General features: G+C 34.3%; 1 pseudogene; it reads left to right on the top strand.

Moving 5' to 3' along the window:
• Positions 1-9,052: 9,052 nt before the first annotated feature.
• Positions 9,053-11,707, top strand: LOC107919095 (VAN3-binding protein-like; annotated as a pseudogene).
• Positions 11,708-21,082: the final 9,375 nt, after the last annotated feature.

The following is a 21,082-nucleotide window of genomic DNA, read 5'->3' as shown; positions in this document are numbered from 1 at the left end:
TAATACGGGCCCATGTGGGCCCACACACACTCGAATGGCCCACATAGCCTAGAATTGATCTCGGACCTAAAATTACACAGTTTGGCCTAATTTTCTCCACACGCTCGTGTGGTTTATCCGCGTGGGGTCCACAAGCCCATTTGGCTCACTCGACCTATTTCGGCCCAAAACGGTCTAAGACCACGAAATCGCTCATGGTGGCCGCAATAGTCTAATGCCCACATTTTATGCGTTTGGTTTACCACACGAGCGAGTGCACGCTCATGTAGCGTCAATTGTCATATTTTCTGGCTTTTGCCGGTTTACGATTTGGGCAGTGTGTACACACGTATTTCAGAATTTCACCGATATCGTTTATAAAGTACTGTTACACACCTTGGTTCTATTTGCTGAGAAAACTGCCCACGCCTTTGGAACCTACACTTGACCAACAATCCTCAATTATTCACTTAAGCAGTTACTTAATCGAACAAGCATAAGTTATCTCAATCGTTATAACCACAACAACACAACAACCTACCTTTGATCGAGCGATGAAAAAATTTTGAATCCTTCAATACCACTTGCAACTATTTCACTGCTCGAGAAGTTCTAAAAACCGAAAAGAACACAAGAGTAGTCAGCCTGTCAGTGTATGAAAGGAGTAGACTAGTTACAGATTAAGAGAAAACAAGAAGAAGTCGAGTGCTCTTACCGATTTGTCAGAGAATAGTCGCTACACCGAGGACACAGTAGCGATAGGGGAATGAAGTAATCCGCGTAGATACCAAGATGATAAGGGAAACTAGTTTAGAAGAGAAAGAGCAAAGAACACATAGGAAGGGTAGAAGGTACATTCGGCCAGTAACAGGAAAAGAAGAGAAGAGGACTAGCCGAACACACACCTTGCACCATTCAAAAAAAAAGAAAGAGAGATATGGTAGACTTGAGCAGAGAATGAAATTGCAAACGAGAGAAAAGAAAGGAGACACTTGAAGTAATTTCAGCCAAAAAGGAGTGTTGTCAAAAGTGAAACAGAAGAATATGCCAAAAACTCCTACCATATTTGGCCAAAGAGAAGAAGAAAGAAAAAAGACCTGGAATGAGGCATACCAAATGAGGAGTACCACTCTAGCCGAAATTCTTGAGTGACAGAGTCCACTTCATGCACAGAAAAAAAAACCTGGAATGAGGCATACTAAATGAGGAGTATCACTCTAGCTGAAATTCTTGAGTGCTAGAGTCCACTTCCTACACAACACTCCCTCTCCCGTCATCTCCCTTGATTTTCTCCTAAAATCCCTTCTCAAATCTCTCCACCTGATCACAACTCCCCTCAATCACTCAATTTGAATTCTCCTCAACCACTTCAGTATTTCAGTCAAACTCCAACACTCCCCCCACGGCTGAACAGCAAAATAAACACTTCCTTGCCTGCTGCAAGATTCGAACCTTAGACCACTGGCATAGGTAACACACCACTTACCCCCTAGACCAGCAGGCTTTTTATGTCATGCTTTACCCACAATAATTTAAAAGCCTACTAACCATAGGCAAGGATTTCCTTCCTTAAAAACAAAATTTTTTGCACAAGCCCAAGCTTGAACCCAAGACTTCTCAGACACTCCCAAACACACCCAAATCACTTAACCACTAAAGCAAACAAGTAGTTGTGATACAAACATGCAAAAAAAATTACTTAAATTTTTGGGGCGTTACACTGTCAGTAAGTGACCAAGTTCACGTTTTCAATACTCTAAGGTTTCGTTGTGAAATATTCTCAGTTTAATTTTTGAATGTGCCGCTAAAATCGCCCTTGGTAATGTATATTACAAGTTCTTGAGATATGGGATCGCGTGTAGGAGCGAAATTGTATTAGGTGTGTACTCAATTGTGTAGAAAATGAGGTTTCAATGAAAGCCAAAAACCAAACTATCGATGCCACACAGGTGTTCGGTCTCCCGTGTGGTAGGCCATGTGATCGAACATAGGCGTGTGATTGACGAGGCTGGCCATTTGCGATTCATGGGCTGGGCTGAATTAGAACGTGTGGGCCACATAGGCTCGTAGGGCCCACACGGGTGAACCACACGGGCACGTGGGAATATTGGGCCAGACCGTGAGATCCACACGCCAAGGCCATTTTGGACCGTATGGGCCCACATGCATGCAACATGGGCTGTGGGCCCATTTTCATTGTTTGGCTACTAATGTTGCACGGGTCGCCCAAGTCGATTGTGAACCTAGTGAAGGGTTGGTAAGTTTACTTAGACCCCTAATTGACTGAAATGATTGAATGACTATTATATGCCTATATGAGATAGATATGTATATTTGTAGGTTGAGCATGCTATATACACTGTACTGTTTACACATGATACCATGACATGTTTGTATGATGCATTACATTGGGATGGGGACTGATATTGATTGGAGGAAGTGTACTGAAAGGCTTCAACCCTAACTCACTGGTAGCATAGTTGCAACTACTTTCTAGTGTCGAATTTGGTACTATTTGGAGTGTAAGGATGGGTGAGTTGATTATATCCTCACATGGAGCGTAGGGTTGAACGGAGATAGAGTGTAGAGGCTGGTTGGGTAGGATTTCATAACTGCATAATTGTCACTGTTACTGTACTGTAATGGGCTAAGGCCCTAATTCTTACTAATACTGAAAAGGGCTTAAGCCCAAACTGAGATTATCTGTTATTGTCTGTTTGTTTACATAGGGATTACACACTAAGTTTACGTAAACCCACCCCCTCTGTTTAATTTGTACAGGTAATCCCTAGATATAGGTGGATCGGTACAAATAATCGTATAGATAATCATCAGGATTGTGGAGCTGAGGAGCCGAGCAAGAGAGTTCCAAGAGAATGTAATCAGGCATTGTGGTACTCCTGGGAATTAGTTTGATTTTTGTTGTAATTGGACTTTGGAAATTGGACATTTTATTTGGATGGGTTTATAATAATTTTAAGGCATGTTTGAGTTTAATTATTGATTGATTTACGGTGTATTGTTGCTTGAATACACGGTGATTGATAGCACGATGCGTGAAGCATGAAATTTGTACTAACGATTGTTTAAATGAAGCTTTCATGGTGTGGTTTACTAGCGACTAAGGTAAGCCGCATGCTTTATTTATTCGGTGTTTGATGTGTATGAAATTAATTGCTTAAGTGATGTCAATAAATTCAATTGAAGTGGTGTGTATATATATGTTAATTAATTGTATTTAAATCAGGTTTAATTGGTCATTAAAATATGCAAAATAGAGTTTTAAAATGAGTTATTTGCAAAAATTGGTGTAGTGGTTTTCACACAGGCGTGTGAGGGGTTGCGCATGGGCATGTGGGTATGTGACATAGACGTGTGGAAACTGGAGCTATCACACAACGACGAGCGCGCTCTGCCAAAAATTTTTTCATGACACGAACACGGGCATTTAATGACACACGGGCTGGGGGACATGGTCAAGTGGATTTTCGGGGGTTTGAATTTTTGTCATTTTAAATTGGTATTCTAATTTTTTAAAGTTACTATTTAGTCCTAAAAATTGATTATCTAATTAGAGCCCTGGATGATAAGGAATCTTGGTAAAATTTTAGGATTTGTCTCGTAATGGGTAAAATTCGATAGAAACACACTTAATTTGTAACTCAAAATAGGCCCTAATAGTTTGTATTTGTTACAATTTAGTCCATAATAGTAAAACTTGATTTAGACATAGCAAACAAACTTAGTTTAAGCTGAATTTTTTAGGCTTGTATAATTCTGATTAAAAGAAGGCTAGTAAACATTTAGATCTAAAATTGGGTTAGTTTTACCATAGGTGGTAAAATGACGAAAATGCCCTTAGGTTAAATTACCTAAGAAAAGTTTCAAATTGGCTCATAAGTTGCTTCCACGTTAATAAATAACTAATATTTAGATAAGATTGAGGTGTTATAAGGTTGGGGTGTGTCTTGGGTGGTCGTTAGCTAGAGAGTCACTTAGTTGGCTAATGTAATGCTTCGAATTTAGGCCGGTCCATCCCGGTCGGGTTTGGGGTGTCACATTAAAGATGTGTTAGTCAAAGTGTGTAGCTTCATCATCCCAACAGATTTTGTAGTTCTAGATCCTATTAGGTAGACCTTTTCTAGCCACATCAAGGTCCACTATTGATTTAGAAAAAAAAATGAATTAATTAAGAAAATCAATGGTGAGACTGAAATCTTTAAATGTAGTCACCAACAAAGTGAGGAAGCAATAAGGAAGTTAGGGGAGAAGTGTAATGAATTACTTATTTCTACCACTCTCGGGTTAGGGGACCTATTTTCTTTAATTCATGCAGGACAGAAAATCAAGCCTAAGGAAAGGAATAAGCATGCAAAGGTGGAATGGCATGACGGTAATGGACCAATACTAATAGAATTGGAGACTCGTCCATATGCGATACTAGATTAGTGGGTGGCTCTATAGGTATGCCCCTATTGTGAGTCAAGCACTAAAACTACGAAGAAAAATAAAAATGTTAGTAAAGAAAAATAAAAATTGTGTCTCTAATTTAAAAATTTTCTAATTATTCTAATGATCCCAAAAAGATAAACTAATTCAGTAACATTGCCTCCCCGGAGACGATGACAACAACTAGACCACCTTTGGACATACTAACGTCTAGAGTATAATTCTTGCAACCAAATAACAGTTAGGTGGTTTCTACAAGTATACAGGTTATGTTGTAATATAGTTTTTACAACAGAGTAGGTGAGTACTTTAAGGATCGTAGCCAAGGGAGGCAAATACTAAATGAATAATAACTCCAACGTGAATAGTTCTAATTAGTATTTTAATTAAATTATATTATGATAAAACATAAAGTGAAGAGAATTATTTTTTAAGAAAAATAAATAAACTATAGAAAAGAATAAAACCAAAAATTTAGTTTATTGAATCGATCAAATCTAAGCATGGAAGACTAACTCGCTTCGATGGTCATAACTAATTCCTATGTTGGGTTCTACTCAATCAACGAGTTGCCAACCTAGCAGGATCTCTCGATCTTCCACTAAACTAACAAGTCAACAATAATTACTTGTCTCTCGACCTCACAATGCAGACCGAATTTGGGTAAGAGGTTCATGGATGGGCAATACTAATTTTCGGTTCATTCCCACCTGATGACTTCTTAGGGTTGTTAGGCCAAGGGTTTAAGTTCTTCCTATCCCAACCAGCTGATCTACTAAGAAACCCTACATAGAAACTAATTACTCACACATCCACTTGCTAATCCCCCACAAGAGGATTAGTTCCTCATGGGTCTCACAAACAACATAAACTGGATAAACATGATAAACATGAAGAATAAATCAAGAGTAAAAGTTTAAGAGAAATCCTTATTTGTACTGATAAACTGAAAGTGTATAAATCCACAAGAGTTTGATGAATCTACAAATCCAATTCTCCATCAAACAAAAGTGAAAATAAAACTAAAAGGAAATCCCAATTACAAAGGAAACTAAAAACTGAAAACTGAATAAAAGTTACAACTTAAACTAGAATCAAAGTTTTAAAGATACATAAAAGATGTTTAAGAAGTGTTCAGTGAAGCCTATTTATAGAATTAGGGTTGGTCGTCGTCCATAGCCCTAGTTTGACTGACGTTTTTACGTTACAGTTTGTTGTGCGGACCAAAATTCCCTCAACTAATTAACTATTCATGTCAAGGAGATGTCGCGACATTTTCTACCCTATGTCACGACACTGGTGGCAGTTTGATTGGCACAAGCTTAAATTTAGGGCTGTGCCGCGACACTAAAGGCAGTCTTGCTATTTTCAATATCTTATTCACTATGATGCGATGTCAAACCTCCATGTTGCAACATGGTGGCCTGTCTAGTGTTCTCATGCCTCCAAATGATGTCCTACACACTCACCAAACACGTTAGTCTTCCTTTAGGCCTACTTTGGCCCCTAAACTCATATAAACAGCTCAAATAACACTTTTTATTATTTGGTAACTAAAAGTGAAAAACTAAATAAAACATGATGACATTTTTTTTATCCAATCTCCTTTACTACAAAAAAATGGCTTAATCTACTACAACGAATTGCAACAGGTCACTTCTCTAACTTGTCCTTTTTTATAGTTTGAATATGTACATAATAGATGTAGCCAAAAATCTTCAAGTGAGCAACTAAAGGTTTAAAGCCAAACCATGCTTCAAATGGAGTTTTCTCCTTCAAAGCCTTGGTTGGCAACCTGTTCAAAAGATACATAGTTGTATATAAAGCTTCAGCCCAAAAAGTCTTAGGCAAATTTTTCTGAAACATGAGGCACTTGGCCATATCCATCACGACTATTTTTTCTCTCACTTACACCATTTTTCTGAGGTTTATAACTGTTAGTGAGCTAGTGTCCAATTCTTGAATCTTCACAAAACTTCTCAAACAATCCTGAGGTGTATTCAGTTCCATTGTCAGACCTCCCAATTTTGATCTTGCACCCAGACCGAGTCTTTATTGTCTTAAACTTCCAAAACATTTGTGAAAATTTAGACTCTTTTCCATGAAGGAAACCCAAAAAAATCTTGAATAATAATCAATAAATAAGACAAAATACCTACACCCTTTTAATTATTGAGTTCTCATCGGTCCGCATACATCGATGTGAAATAAGTGAAGCTTTTCAGAGGCTCTCGAAGCCTTACTCATAAAAAATGATAGCCTACTCTACTTTCCCAAATGACAGACTTCAAAGACATCTTCATGCTCGACCATTTTTGACAAGTTCTCAACCAACTTATCCTTATACAACTGAGTAAACGCCTTGTAACTAACATCGCCCATTCACCTATGCCACAAGTCAGATTCATCTATTGAAATTTTATAAGCTTTTGATGTTGCTAAGTTCCAGTCCACAACAAAGCTTCTAACAAACATAACAACTGATATAAGCTCACATCCACATCGATCAATAATCAAGCATTCTTTATTCTTAAGCACAAAAGTATAGCCTTTTTCAAGTAATTGACCTACGCTTAGCAGATTATTATCAATTTCTGGTACAAAAAGAACATCTAAAATAAGTTTTCTATCTGATGGAGTATTGATTAAAACATCTCCTTCTCCTTCAACCACAATGTACTGACCATTTCCAACGTTGATCCTAGAGTTGAAACATGTGTCAATATCTTTAAAGATGCTTGCGTTTGAGGTCATGTGATTTCTACAGCCATTGTCGATGAGCCAGTGCTCTTCAATGTTTCTACTTGTAGCAAGGCACGAGGCAGTAAACATGAGCTCCTCCTAAGCTTGGCTTCCATTAGCTGCCTGTGCTTGAGCATTTTGCTATTGTGGCTGTTGCTACCTTGTACAATGAGAACATGGCACATACTTCTTCCTTCCCCCATCTCTCTTTGGATTTTCTCTTTTCTCTATCAAGACCTTCTTTCTTTTGTAATTTGTGGAGCTCGAGCCTTCTTTACCTCTTCCTTGAAAGGCTCCTTCAACACACTTCTCTTATCTTAATGCTCTCTTCAGTTCTTGAGCATATAGCATTGATTAACTCTTGTAGTGAGATTGTTGTCAAGTCTCTCGAATCTTCAATAGAGGAAGTCTTTGACTCATACCTCTCAAAAAGTGTTGTTAAAACCTTCTTAATCACCCTACTATCACTGAACTGGTCTAGCAATCTGATGCTATTGACCACTGCTATTATCCTATCTACTTATTGTTTCACCGTCTCGACCTCCTTCTTCTTCAAATTCTCAAAATCTCTTCTAAGATTATTGAGTTGTTGTTGTCTAGTCTTGTTTGAACCTTGAAACTTCTCCTTTAGCTTATCCCAAGCTTCTTTAGGAGTCTCACAGGCCATAATTCTAGTGAAAATCATATCTGAAACATCACCTTGTAGGTACGATATTGCCTTGTACTTTTTAACATGATCATCACTATGTTGTCTAATTTGTGCTATGGTAGGATTCGCCCTTAATGGTGGTGGCTTTATATCGACATTCACTACCTCCTATAAGTTAAAAGCTTGAAGGTGTATTTTCATCTTTACTACCCAAATATAGTAGTTTTCACCATTGAACACAGGCAATGGAAGAGGTGAAACACTTGCTAAGGACAATTTTGCCGATACTAAAAAAATGGCCATCAAAGATCAATGACTCTCGATACCAATTGTTGGGTTTTTGAGCAAAAGAAGAGAGCAAAAATAGAGTAAATTAGTAATCTAATTTGACTTGCTATATTTCATCATCGTTTTCAAATACAAATTATACAATATATATTAGTTTATTAATGTCAAAACTTAACTAATCCCATTTAAAGCAATCTTGAAAGATAAAAACTTAATTTGTACACAGGCTGATTTGAGTCAATCAGCATCGAAACACATAAAAAAACCTACCAACTAAGATTGGTTTTTATCAGACACACATAACATAATTTGTGCAACATGCACCAAAATATTTCCATGCAATTGGTGGATAAAACCCACCTGTCCACAATCCGCCAATTAATCAACATCTTCATAGTTCACCACACAGTGCGTAGCTTGATCATTGGCGAGCTTGTTATTACTTGCTACATATGGAGTGTCCAAAAACATTCTTGCAGATTCAGACTATCCACTAGATGACTTATGGTTGGACTGTCTGCCAGATAACTTATAGCTTGAACTATCCACCATATGTTGTTTGTGAAATGTACTTGCCACTGCATACTTGGCCATCTTGCAACATAGACATACTATGAAGAAGACTCAATGTTGTATAGATAAATAAATAAAAAGAAAAGAAAAAGAAGAGAAGAGAAAGTCTCAACGCTAAATAATTCCAAGCAGGTCCCTTTCTTTGCATTGCAACTCTTGAATGAGTATTTTTATGCCAACATTTGGTTATCCTTTCCATCGATAACTCCCCATCTCTCTGTCTGTCATTTTTTTTTTCAGAAACCTTTCTGTCAGCAAGGGTGGACACAAACAAGCTGTACGCATATAATAAGATATACTTCATTGATTTGACTTTAATATGTTAAATTCATCAAAGCCCACCTACCGTAATGATATAAAGTGGCACGTGAACCCCACCCCCACATCATAGCATTAAGCTCATCGATGCTGATTTAGGCGTTACATATTTTCTTATCAGTAAGAGAGGTTCATTTATCAGTCTGCTAAGCTCACTTCTAACATATTCACCCCTAATTGCATGGATTTCAATTCCACACCATCGCCTTCTGAGGCATGTCACGAGACCATGGATTTTCTGTCGCGTACATGGTGCAACTTTGCAGTTCAAGCTCTGCAGCCTCAGCTGCATGATCAATCGATTGTTGTCTTAGACAATCAAATCAAGGCACTTGAGAGTGAAACCTCATTGTCTTTTACGGTGAATTTGAAAGTGCTAAAAGATGTTATATATATTTATATATATTTGATTGCTGCAAATATTGCATGTCTACGGTATAGAAAAAAAGAAGTTGAATTCAAGTTTTTGTGACTGGCAGAATACGGAGAAAAGCGCAAAGATTGATGCTACTGATTTCAAGTCGTCTTTGCCACCATGGAAGTCTGATGATATCAAGGTAATTAAATCTATCATTATGTTCCATAAAAGCTACGTACTGGAAATGGCATTGTTAAAGAAATACTTATTTTTCTTAATTATTTTCTTATCTTGAACTGAAGTTATTGATTGTTCATGTTATCTTCAGTCATGGATATGGATGCAACAAGCAATGCATCCAGAGCTGAATTACAACAGCTGTTTTCGAAAGAAATGGGTAGGCGTTTACAATACAATCTATATAGGTGTTTAATTTTGTGGGCGAGGGGGGAAAGAATCATACTACTCAGAATTTATTTTTAGCATAAATCCTCGTGTATATGCTCTCAGATGCCCTGGAAGATAGTCCCTTTCAAGGGTGTCTCAATCAAGAAATGGATGAAGGAGATGAAAGGAAAGAGAAAGGAAAAGGATAGATTATAAAGAGCAGAAGTGCAGGCAGCAATATCAGTGGCAGGCTTAGCAGCAGCACTGGCTGCAGTTGCAGCCGAGAACTCCAAAAGGGAATATTGTAGCCCAACCAAGGAGGCGGCAGTAGCCTCAGCAGCTGCTCTTGTTGCGGCTCAATGCGCCAAAGTGGCAGAAGCAATGGGGGCAAAGAAAGAGCAGCTCGGCAGTGTTATAGCTTCGACCATGAGTGGTACAACTGCAAGTGAGATCTTAACACTAACTGCTGCAGCTAATACTTGTGAGTATAAATGTAAATGATATATCTGAAGCATTTGACAACACATGATATGCACAAGAATCAAATATTTGCAGATGAAGGATATAAGCAGACATTTATATAGCACCTGCAATGAGACATTACCATTATTATTTTGCAGTTGCGGATCTTTTTACAATGATATCCATCGCAGTTAACTTTCATAGTATGTGTTATTTTAAATGCAAAATATATATATCATGGTGTATGTACATGGCTAATTGTTATTGGATTCATAACTGCCACTTCCAACAATAATACCTCTATGGTTTGAATTTGAATCCTCTCTTTAAGAATGCAATAAACCGTACATTGCAGCGAAAACTTGTTAATTATACATAAAACTTCTTTTTTATGTATATATATGGCCAAGTTAGTTGCTATACAATGTAAACCGCACTTAATCTTTAACATAATCTTAACTGTTGTAGCATTAAGAGGAGCTGCTATCCTTAAAGCAAGAACAGGATGCAAGAACAGATTCAATGGTAGTGCCCCACTGCTTCCATTTGAGGACAGCAACGATCTTCCATTTGAGTTTGATAAATGCAGGTCAATGCTAGCAAAGGGCGCTGAGCTTGGTGTAGAAACACCAGATGGTTAGTAGAATGTTTCTTTTTTTTTTTTTTTGTCACTTCTCTAAAACAATATAAGCAATCGGTAACTGGACACTGCTATATTGGATTTGAGAAAATAATTTACTTATTTGGAGGTTTGATTCTGAACAGGGAAATACATGGTTCGATGGGCCTCCATAGACCTCGATGGTGATTCAAAGGTGAGATAGTGCTGAAGGCTCCACTTTGGGAATTAGCAATAAATTAAATGCTTTCTTGGCGTGCAAATATTTATTCATTACAACTAGCTGGTAACCAAGGTGATAATCAAGTTTTCATTCATAATAATGTTTTGCAGGTTATTATTAAACTAAGGAAGCTAAGCCTGTTCAAAAGCAAGAAAGAACGTGAGCCTCATAATTTTATCATTTCCAGTCCCCCTCTTTTTTTCTTTTCAAAAAGTACTCTATAATTATCTAACTAAAACAGTTTTTTTTTAAAATTTAAGTCACATGGATTTTGATGAAAGTCCGGATTCATTAATTCAGGCATTATACTGGGCCTGCATGCTGAGTTGTATAGAGATCCTGAAGCTGATGAGACTACTGACACATGTTACGTAATCGTCTTGACGATAAATTCGGGAATGGTTAAACTTGACATGGTAGATGATTACCAGCTTTATAAGACATGGTCTACAACCATTTATGACATGCTTATGATTTCCACTTCTCTTACCAAATATGATCTTCAGTTCTACAAAAACTGAACTTACCGTGCTTCTTGGTCATGTGCTGCATCTGTAATATCATTGTATATTGATTTACTTTGGAATAACACTTGTTGGACAATCATAAGGAGTTTGTTGTTAGATTATCGGACACTTATTCAAGTTGATGGTTACAAGAATTGTCAAATCTTGTTTGTAATCGTCTCGGCCCTTTAGATCTATTCTGCTAATTAACTACAAATATATATATATATATATTATGTTAGCGCTGCTGGGGTTGCACTGTGAATCACAGTTCACTTTTCAACTGAAATTTATGACATGTAAGTAAGATTATATTTGATGATGAGATTTCATCAAATAAGACTATTGTAACGATACGATTTTAGGCGGTGCCAGAAAATATAGTTTCAGAACTTCATTTACGTAAATTAGGACCGTAAGGATGAAATAAAAATTAATAAACTTATTAAGAAAATATATTGAAGTTCGGTTATGTAATTTAATTGAGAAAATTGTAAAAGTTCATGTAACAGCTTATTTTCAGTGAAATCAAAATAGTAGTTTCGAGAACACAAATCCTACGTGAAAATATTTATTTTATTATTTTAATGTCTACGGTACGTTAGTAGTGTCGTATAAAAATTTCGTTAAGAAATTTTAACGTTTGCATGCTTAATTAAGTAAAAAAGACTAAATCATATAAGGTGCAAAAGTAGAGTTCTAATAGTTAAAGGTATCTATTAGCTATGGAATTAAATTGTTAAGGGACTTATGTTGTAATTAGACCATTGTTATTATGATTTGACATTTATGGCCATGAATTAGGTGATTTTAATGTTAAAATACAAGGTTATTTCTATAAATTAAAAAATATATCATAATTAAACTAAGTAAAAATTTGTATCATCTTCAACCTTTGTTTATTCCACCGAAAATTAGAAGGAAAATCCTCCATTTTAATATCTTGAGCATTTGGTCATCTCTCTCTTGCATGTAAATATAATTTTGTCTCGTTTTTAATGTTTTTTTTATGTTTTCGGGATCGTTGTAGCTTAATCTAGCCATCTGAGGGACTAATTTCCCAAAATATTAAAGGGTTAGGGTTTTACCCATGAATGTGTTTGTGTGATTTTTGAAGTTTGATGGATGAAAATGAATCTTTGTTGTTAAATAAACAACTTTTGTAAAGTAATTTTTGATGAAATTATCATTTAGGGATTATTATGTAAAAGTGGTAAAATGTTATGATGAAATTGTGAATTAATGCTTTTTTTTAGATTGATATGAGTCCCTAGGTAAATCGGCTAGCATGGTAGGTGGATGAAATTGCATGAATTTCAATTTATGAGCTTAAGGACTAATTTGTAAAGAAATTAAAATAATAGGGACAAAAGCATAATTTTGTAAAAGTATGAATTTTGAACTGAATTCAATTGAATGGATATTAAATGAAATAAATTTCCTTATTTAGATCAAGCTAAGTCTCATACGGATCTAGATCGACGGAAAGATAAAGTCTCGGACTAGTTGGTTCTATTTCGTCAACTTTGTATTCGAGGTAAGTTCGTATGTTTAAATATTGTTTTAATGTTATTTGATTTAAATGTTGTAATATCCAAAAATTTTTACAGTAAAATATTATCTTTGATATAATAAAATAAGAAAATAAAGCGACAAAAAGGGAAAATTTTAGAGTTATGTCAACATTGGGAAGTATATCATGACATATTAGTTCAAGAAAGGATTAAATCGCAAAAGTGAGAAAAGTTTTGTTGCCCAAGAGTAAATACTGAAAAATTTAGGGGTTAAAGTGTAAATATGAAAAAGTTGAAGGAATAGTGGTGTAAATATTTTAAGGGTGGAATGATCTAGAAACTAAAAAAACTGGATGGATTAGGACCAAATTGACAAAGATGAAGAATTTTGAGGGACTAAATCCAATTTTCCCAAATTAAGCGATGACTCAAGGATGGAATGCTAAAAGACCATAAAGGGCAAAATGGTCAATTATAAGAGAAAGAAATCTAGAAGATAATGATGATGTTCGAGATATTTTATATTAAATAAATAAATAAATATTAGTTTATTAGTATTTTAATTTTATTTTTAAATGATATTTTATTATTTTATTATTATTTTATTTAGTATATATATAAGAAAAGGAAGATGAAGAAGCATGCAACCCACCATTTTTCCATGCACCAATGTGAGAAAAAGAGACAAAGAAAGAAAGTTTTGCTTCTTTACAATTTGGTCCTTCCACAAAAAATTCACCATTTTCATCCAGAAATCAAAAGAATTTCCATAGCCACCAAGAGAGAAAATTGATAAGGAGACTATTGGGAGCTAGAATATCAAGTTAGATTCAAGAAATAAAGGCTGGAGGAGAGAGAAAATCAAGTTAAAGATTGAATTCAATAGAGCAAGGTAAGAACATTAAGATTTCAATATATTTTTGAGTTTGATATTATTGAAAAAGTAGGGAATTGATGTTAATGTAGGGATGTATTATATAAGGTTCTATGTTCTTGATATGTTAGTGGAAGGAAACAAGAGGAATTGATAGAAAATATTGTAGAGAAAGGAAATGAGGGTGTTATAAATTTGATTATCAACATCTTGCACTAAAACAGTTTTCAACAGCTACAGTAGGTTAACTTTGAAAAATCACCATAAATTTTAGAAATTTAATTAGAGATTTAATAAGATATAAAATGAAATTTTAATGAGTCTATTTTTACATAAAAGATCAGAGCAAGTAAAAGAGTTATATATTTTGAGATATTTGAATTTTAGTGAGGCAGGGTCAGATTGATTTTGGAATCCCCTGTTCTAAATTTGATAAATCATTATAAATTGTAAAAAAATAATTGTAATTTTTAATTTACATGATTAAATTGCTTAATGAGTCTAGTTTCAATAGAAATAAATGAAGCTACCATCAAAATTTTGTAGTAAGAGATATTTGATTTTTAATGAATAGAGGTCAGAAACGAAAGGTAGTGAAATAGGGGAATATTTAAAGAATAAAATGTACGAATTGGCGAAACTAAAAATTCTAAAAATCTTATGGTAAAAATATATATGAGTCTAGTCACAAGTAAAATTTACGGTGCATAATTTGGAGTTCTGTAGCTCTAGATAAAAATAATTTAGTTATACTGACTTGGATAGACAACTTTGAATATACTTAAGGGTGAATAATGAAACTTTAGAAAATGTTATTTCTAAGAGTGTTAAGTACATTAAGGATGTGGAATGGAGTAGAGGAGGAGGAAAAATATATGTGAATATTCTGATAATATGAGTTTATTTTAAAAATAGTTAATTTACATGTTTTAGGTTCAGGGACTAAATTGAAAAAAGTAAAATTGTTAGGGTAATTTTGTAAAAATGGAAAAAAGACGAAATTTCTAGAATTGAATAGTTTTATTGTCTAAATTAATAAATTGAATGAAATTATTAATTTAGATCAAGATTGCGTGGAAAGTTGAGGGGAATGGAAAATTTCCAAAATGCCCCTGTGTCATGGTATTTCTGCAATTTTGCCTAGTAAGTTTGTATTACTGTAATTCAAATCTAATTATTATTAATTATTGTGTTTTAATTTAAATGCATGGTAATTAAATGGAAATTGCTAGTGATATGATTTGAATTGTAAACATGAAAAATTGTGAACTGAATGAAATAGAAATGAAGCATTGAATTGCATGGGTATGTATCAGATCTCGTAGACCCTATTTATTATGAATATAATATTTTAAGGATATATTGTGAAGAATTATAAAAGCATGTTAAAAAAAATTTGAAAGTTTTACTTTAGATGAAATTTTATAACTCGGTTAAATACGTTTACAAGTGTATGTGTTCTAGTAATGCCTCATTCCCTATTCCGGCATCGAATACGGGTAAGGGGTGTTACATTTAGTGGTATCAGAGCTATGGTTTAGTCGGTTCTCAGACTAACATTGCGTATGTGAGTTTAGATATACTTGCCATATTATTACCCATGATAGTGTAATATCTTCCGACTCTAATGAAATTGTTTTGTTAAGACAGAGATGACTCCTAACCGAGTTGTTTTCAGTAATGCTAAAAAAAATTATGTTAAGGTAATTGAAATATGTTTATGATGAAACGAAATATAGAAAAATAACAAAATTTAGAAAGGTATGAATAGAAAATTTATGATAAGTATGTGTTAACGTATGAAGTAAGATAACTATGAGTTGAGAAATGTAGAAACGTAGAATAAAATGAAATTTTATATGGTGATAAGCTCATCTGTGTTTGTTTGGCACGCATATGATGTTATGTGCTCAACATATTTGATTAAGTAAATATGGTAAGTAAATATACACAAATAGATGGAATGTATGTTTATGTACACTTGCTTGAATAAGTGTAATCAACATGTTTATATGATAGAATCTTATGTTTAATTGTTAAATTAGAAATAATATGATGTTTGTTTTATGTCTTTGTTATTGAACCATGAATATTATAATAGTATGAAAATTGAATTAGAATATCAAATTGAGTAGAACGCAGGAAATGAGTATGATCATTCAATGAAGAATTGACGGTAAAGACCATGGTTGGACTATGACAATATGTGAGCCATGTAAGACCATGTCTGGGACATAGCGTTGGCACCGAGATGAGAGGTCCCATGTAAGACAATGTCTGGGACATGGCGTTGGCACCGTGATGAAAGGTCCCATGTAAGACCATGTTTGGGACATGGCATTGGCACCGGGATGAGAAGTCTCATGTAAGACCATGTTTGGGACATGGCGTTGGCACCGAGATGAGAGGTCTCATGTAAGACCATGTCTGGGACATGGCGTAGGCACCGAGATGAGAGGTCCCATGTAAGACTATGTTTGGGACATGGCATTGGCACTGAGATGAGAGGTCCCCCGTAAGACCATGTCTGGGACATGGTATGAGCACTGATATGAGAACTCCCGTGTAAGACCATATCTGGGATATGGCATTGGCAGTACAGAAAACATCCCACGTAAGACCATGTCTGGGACATGGCTTTGGCATGTTATTATCAGACAGGAGACCCAAGTATCCTTATTATTCCAATATGACTCAACGGGCTAGTAAAAAAACTATGTTACGCGAAAGTTCATGTAAAAGCATAATAAATAGATTCAAGTGAGTCAGAAAGGGTTAAGAATGTCTCAGTTATCAGTTGAGAAAAAAAATTCAGCAAGGAGGAGAAGTTATAATCATGAGCTATTTAAGTAAGCAAGTAAGCAAACAAGTAAGAGAGTAAGAAAAGAAGAAGTTAAATTTTGATAAGACAAAATATTCAGGTATGATACCTAAATAATGTATGTATTAACTGGAAGTTTTTTTTAGTGAATGGAATAAAGTGAGGTTCGTGATAACAGAATTAGTCAGAGAAATTATAATTAAATGGTAAAAATGTTTGCGTGTGAAGGTTATAATCGAAATGAACATGATAATCTTTTCTGGATATTATATATATTCTTTTATCCTCAGAGATATGTATGTGTAATTGTTCAGTTCTGATAGAGTTCTTATGTTGTGATAATGTTAGCTAAATATGATGTTAGACAAAAGCCCTATTGGTCTGGTCAGTTTATGACCGGTTATTGTTATGTTTTGCATGCATATTTAGAAAGTGTATTGTTTTGCTACAAGAAATATTGTGCTGATGACTAAATTACAAAACATGTAAATGTGATATGTGAAGTACATGATATGGATTATTAGTAAATTACGGATGAATAATGAATTTTGAAATATAATACATGTATTAAAGGTAGAGAAGAAATAAATATACGGATTATTGATATAAGGGTTAAATTGTAAAGGATGTAAAAGCATTATGTGAAAAGTGTAAAAGTGATATGCATGCAGGAGATAATTTGCCCAAGTAGATGAGATTAGAACTACTAGGATATTAGTGGTATATCATTAAGGAACCCTAGCACACTCTCTGATTAATAGCACGCTAGTGCTCTCCGATTATTAGCACATTTATGTTTTCTATATAATACTTTAGTGCTTTCTGTTTAATAATGCACCTCTGTATCAGTTCCGTATATCCTAAGTGTTCTATTTAATCTACTAGGCCTATGGTAAAAAGGTAAATAATTTTCGTTACAAGGTAAAGGTTTATCTCTAATTCATGTTTGAAATATTGAATTAAAAATAAATTGTGAAATGAAAGAATAAGTTCATGATCAAAAGAAAACAAAGAAATTTCGAGGACGAAATTTATTTTAAGGGGGAGAGAAATGTAATACCCAAAAATTTTTACAGTAAAATATTCTTTTTGATATAATAAAATAAGGAAATAAAGCGAAAAAGGGGAAATTTTGGAGTTATGTTAACATTGGGAAGTATATTATAACATATTAGTTCAAGAAAGGATTAAATCGCAAAAGTGAGAAAAGATTTGTTGCCCAAGAGTAAATACTGAAAAATTGAGGGTTAAAGTGTAAATACCCAGTGGCATAAATATTTTAAGGGTGGAATGATCTAGAAACTAAGGAAAATGGATGGATTAGGACCAAATTGAAAAAGGTGAAGAATTTTGAGGGACTAAATCGTAATTTTACCAAATTAAGTGATGACTCAAGTATGAAATTTTAAAAGATCATAAATGGAAAAATGGTCAATTCGAAGAGAGATAAATCTAGAAGATAATGATGATGTTTGAGATATTTTATATTAAATAAATAAATAAATATTAGTTTATTAGTATTTTAATTTGATTTTTAAATGATATTTTATTATTTTATTATTATTTTATTTAGTATATATATAAGAAAAGGAAGATGAAAAAGCATGCAACCCACCATTTTTCCATGCACCTACGTGAGAAAAAGAGAGAAAGAAAGAAAGTTTTGCTTTCTTTACAATTTAGTCCTTCCACCAAAAATTCACCATTTTCATCTAGAAATCAAAAGAATTTCCATAGCCACCAAGAGAGAAAATTGATAAGGAGACTATTAGGAGCTAGAATATCAAGTTAGATTCAAGAAATAAAGGCTGGGGGAGAGAGAAAATCAAGTTAAAGATTGAAATCAATAGAGCAAGGTAAGAACATTAAGATTTCAATATATTTTTGAGTTTGATGTTATTGAAAAAGTAGGGAATTTATGTTAATGTAGGGATTTATTATATAAGGTTCTATTTTCTTGATATGTTAGTGAAGGGAAACAAGAAGAATTGATAGAAAATATTGTAGAGAAAGGAAAGGAGGGTGTTATAAATTTGATTATCAACATCTTGCACTAAAACAGTTTTTGAATAGCTACAGTAGGTTAACTTTGAAAAATCACCATAAATTTTGGAAATTTAATTAGAGAGTTAATAAGATATGAAATGAAATTTTAATTAGTATATTTTTACATAAAATAAACAGAGCAAGTAAAAGAGTTATATATTTTGAGATATTTGAATTTTAGTGAGGCAGGGTCAGATTGATTTTGGAATCCCCTGTTCTAATTTTGATAAATCATTATAAATTGTAAAAATATAATTGTAATTTTTAATTTATATGATTAAATTCTTTAATGAGTCTAGTTTCAAGAGAAATAAACGACACTACCATCAGAATTTTGTAGTAAGAGATATATGATTTTTAATGAAGAGAGGTCAAAAACGACAGGCAATAAAACAAGGGAATATTTAAAGAATAAAATGTACGAATTGGCTAAACTAAAAATTCTAAAAATCTTATGGTAAAAATATATATGAGTCTAGTCATAAGTAAAATTTACGGTGCATAATTTGGAGTTCTGTAGCTCCAAATAAAAATAATTTAGTCATACGGACTGGGATAGACAACTTTGAATATACTTAAGGGTGAATAATGAAACTTTAGAAAATGTTATTTCTAAGAGTGTTAAGTACATTAAGGATGTGGAATGGAGTAGAGGAGAAGGAAAAATATATGTGAATATTCTGATAATATGAGTTTATTTTAAAAATAGCTAATTTACATGATTTAGGTTCAAGGACTAAATTAAATAAAAGTAAAATTGTTAGGGTAATTTTGTAAAAATAGAAAAAATGATGAAATTTCAAGAATTGAATAGTTTTATTGTCTAAATTAATAAATTGAATGAAATTATTAATTTAGATCAAGATCGTGTGGAAAGTCAAGGGAAATGGAAAATTTTCAAAATGCCCCTGTATCATGGTATTTCTGTAATTTACATAGTAAGTTTGTAATACTATAATTCAAATCTAATTATTATTAATTATTTTGTTTTAATTGAAATACATGGTAATTAAATGAAAATTTCTAGTGATATGATTTCAATTGTGAGCATGAGAAATTGTGAACTAAATGAAATGGAAATGAAGCATTGAATTGCATAGGTATGTATCGTGTCTCGTAGGCCCTATTTATTATGAATCTAATATTTTAAGGATATATTGTGCAGAATTATAAAAGCATGTTAAAAAAATTTGAAAGTTTTAATTTAGATGAAATTTTATAACTCGGTTAAATACGTTTACAAGTGTATGTGTTCTAGTACTGCCTCATGCCCTATGCCGGCGTCGAATATGGGTAAGGGGTGTTACAAATGTTATTATGCTATTAATCATATCATGTCACGACAGGGGCATTACGGTCCTTTTATCTTACAAGGATATTACGATTATTTTACCCTATAGGGGTATTACGGTCATTTTACCCTACAGGGGCATTACGGTCATTTTACCCTACAGGGGCATTACGGTCATTTTACCATACTGGGGTATTTCAGTATTCTACCCTACGGGGGTATTTCGGTCCAGATATCAACCTCTCGAAAAGTTCGTTGCCGCTTCGAGCGACTCAAGTAACCTAATTGGTCACAAAAGTGTAAATGGTCCCAAGACCCATTACTCGGCCCTAGTAGGCCCACACGCTCGTGTGACCTGTTCAGCCTAAATTTCACCACGGCTATGAGATCTACATAGCCCAATCTAGTATTTGCCACAAATAGTGGGTTTCATCCGTGTGGGGCCCACAAGCCCATTGAGCCCACACTGCCCAACGTGGCCCATTACGACCTAAGCCCATGAAAATGCTCATGGAGGCCTCCACAGTTTATCGCTCATTGATTCGTAGGTTTGGCTTTCTGCACGAGCGATCGCACACTCGCGTGGTCTCAGACGCCGTATTTCAACTTTTTGGCTTTTGCCGTTCTACAGTTATAGTGGGGAGTTTACACACCTGATGTGATTTACAGATTCCCTTCGATCTGAAGATTTATAGCTATCCACGACAACAACCTCCCCAAATCTCAATATTCTCTCCTCAAATCTCTCCAAATATCCCTCCTTAATATCTTTTCCATAACAACCTCCAAGACCCATTCAAACTCTCACCCAACAGAGTTCGAAACCACCTCAAACTCCTGCTGCCTCATGCTAGCAAAATAAATATCCTTTTTTCTTGTAATGAGTTTCGAACCCAAGCCCCCCTCAATAGCTCAACACGCCACTTGCCTCATTGTCATAAGCTCTTTTGTGCCACATTTTGTCTTCAATTAAATAAAAGGTC

Source organism: Gossypium hirsutum, chromosome D08, assembly GCF_007990345.1.
Source record: "Gossypium hirsutum isolate 1008001.06 chromosome D08, Gossypium_hirsutum_v2.1, whole genome shotgun sequence".
NCBI lineage: Eukaryota > Viridiplantae > Streptophyta > Magnoliopsida > Malvales > Malvaceae > Gossypium > Gossypium hirsutum.
Note: the sequence above shows the minus strand (reverse complement) of the source record. Positions and strands in the feature narration are given on the sequence as shown.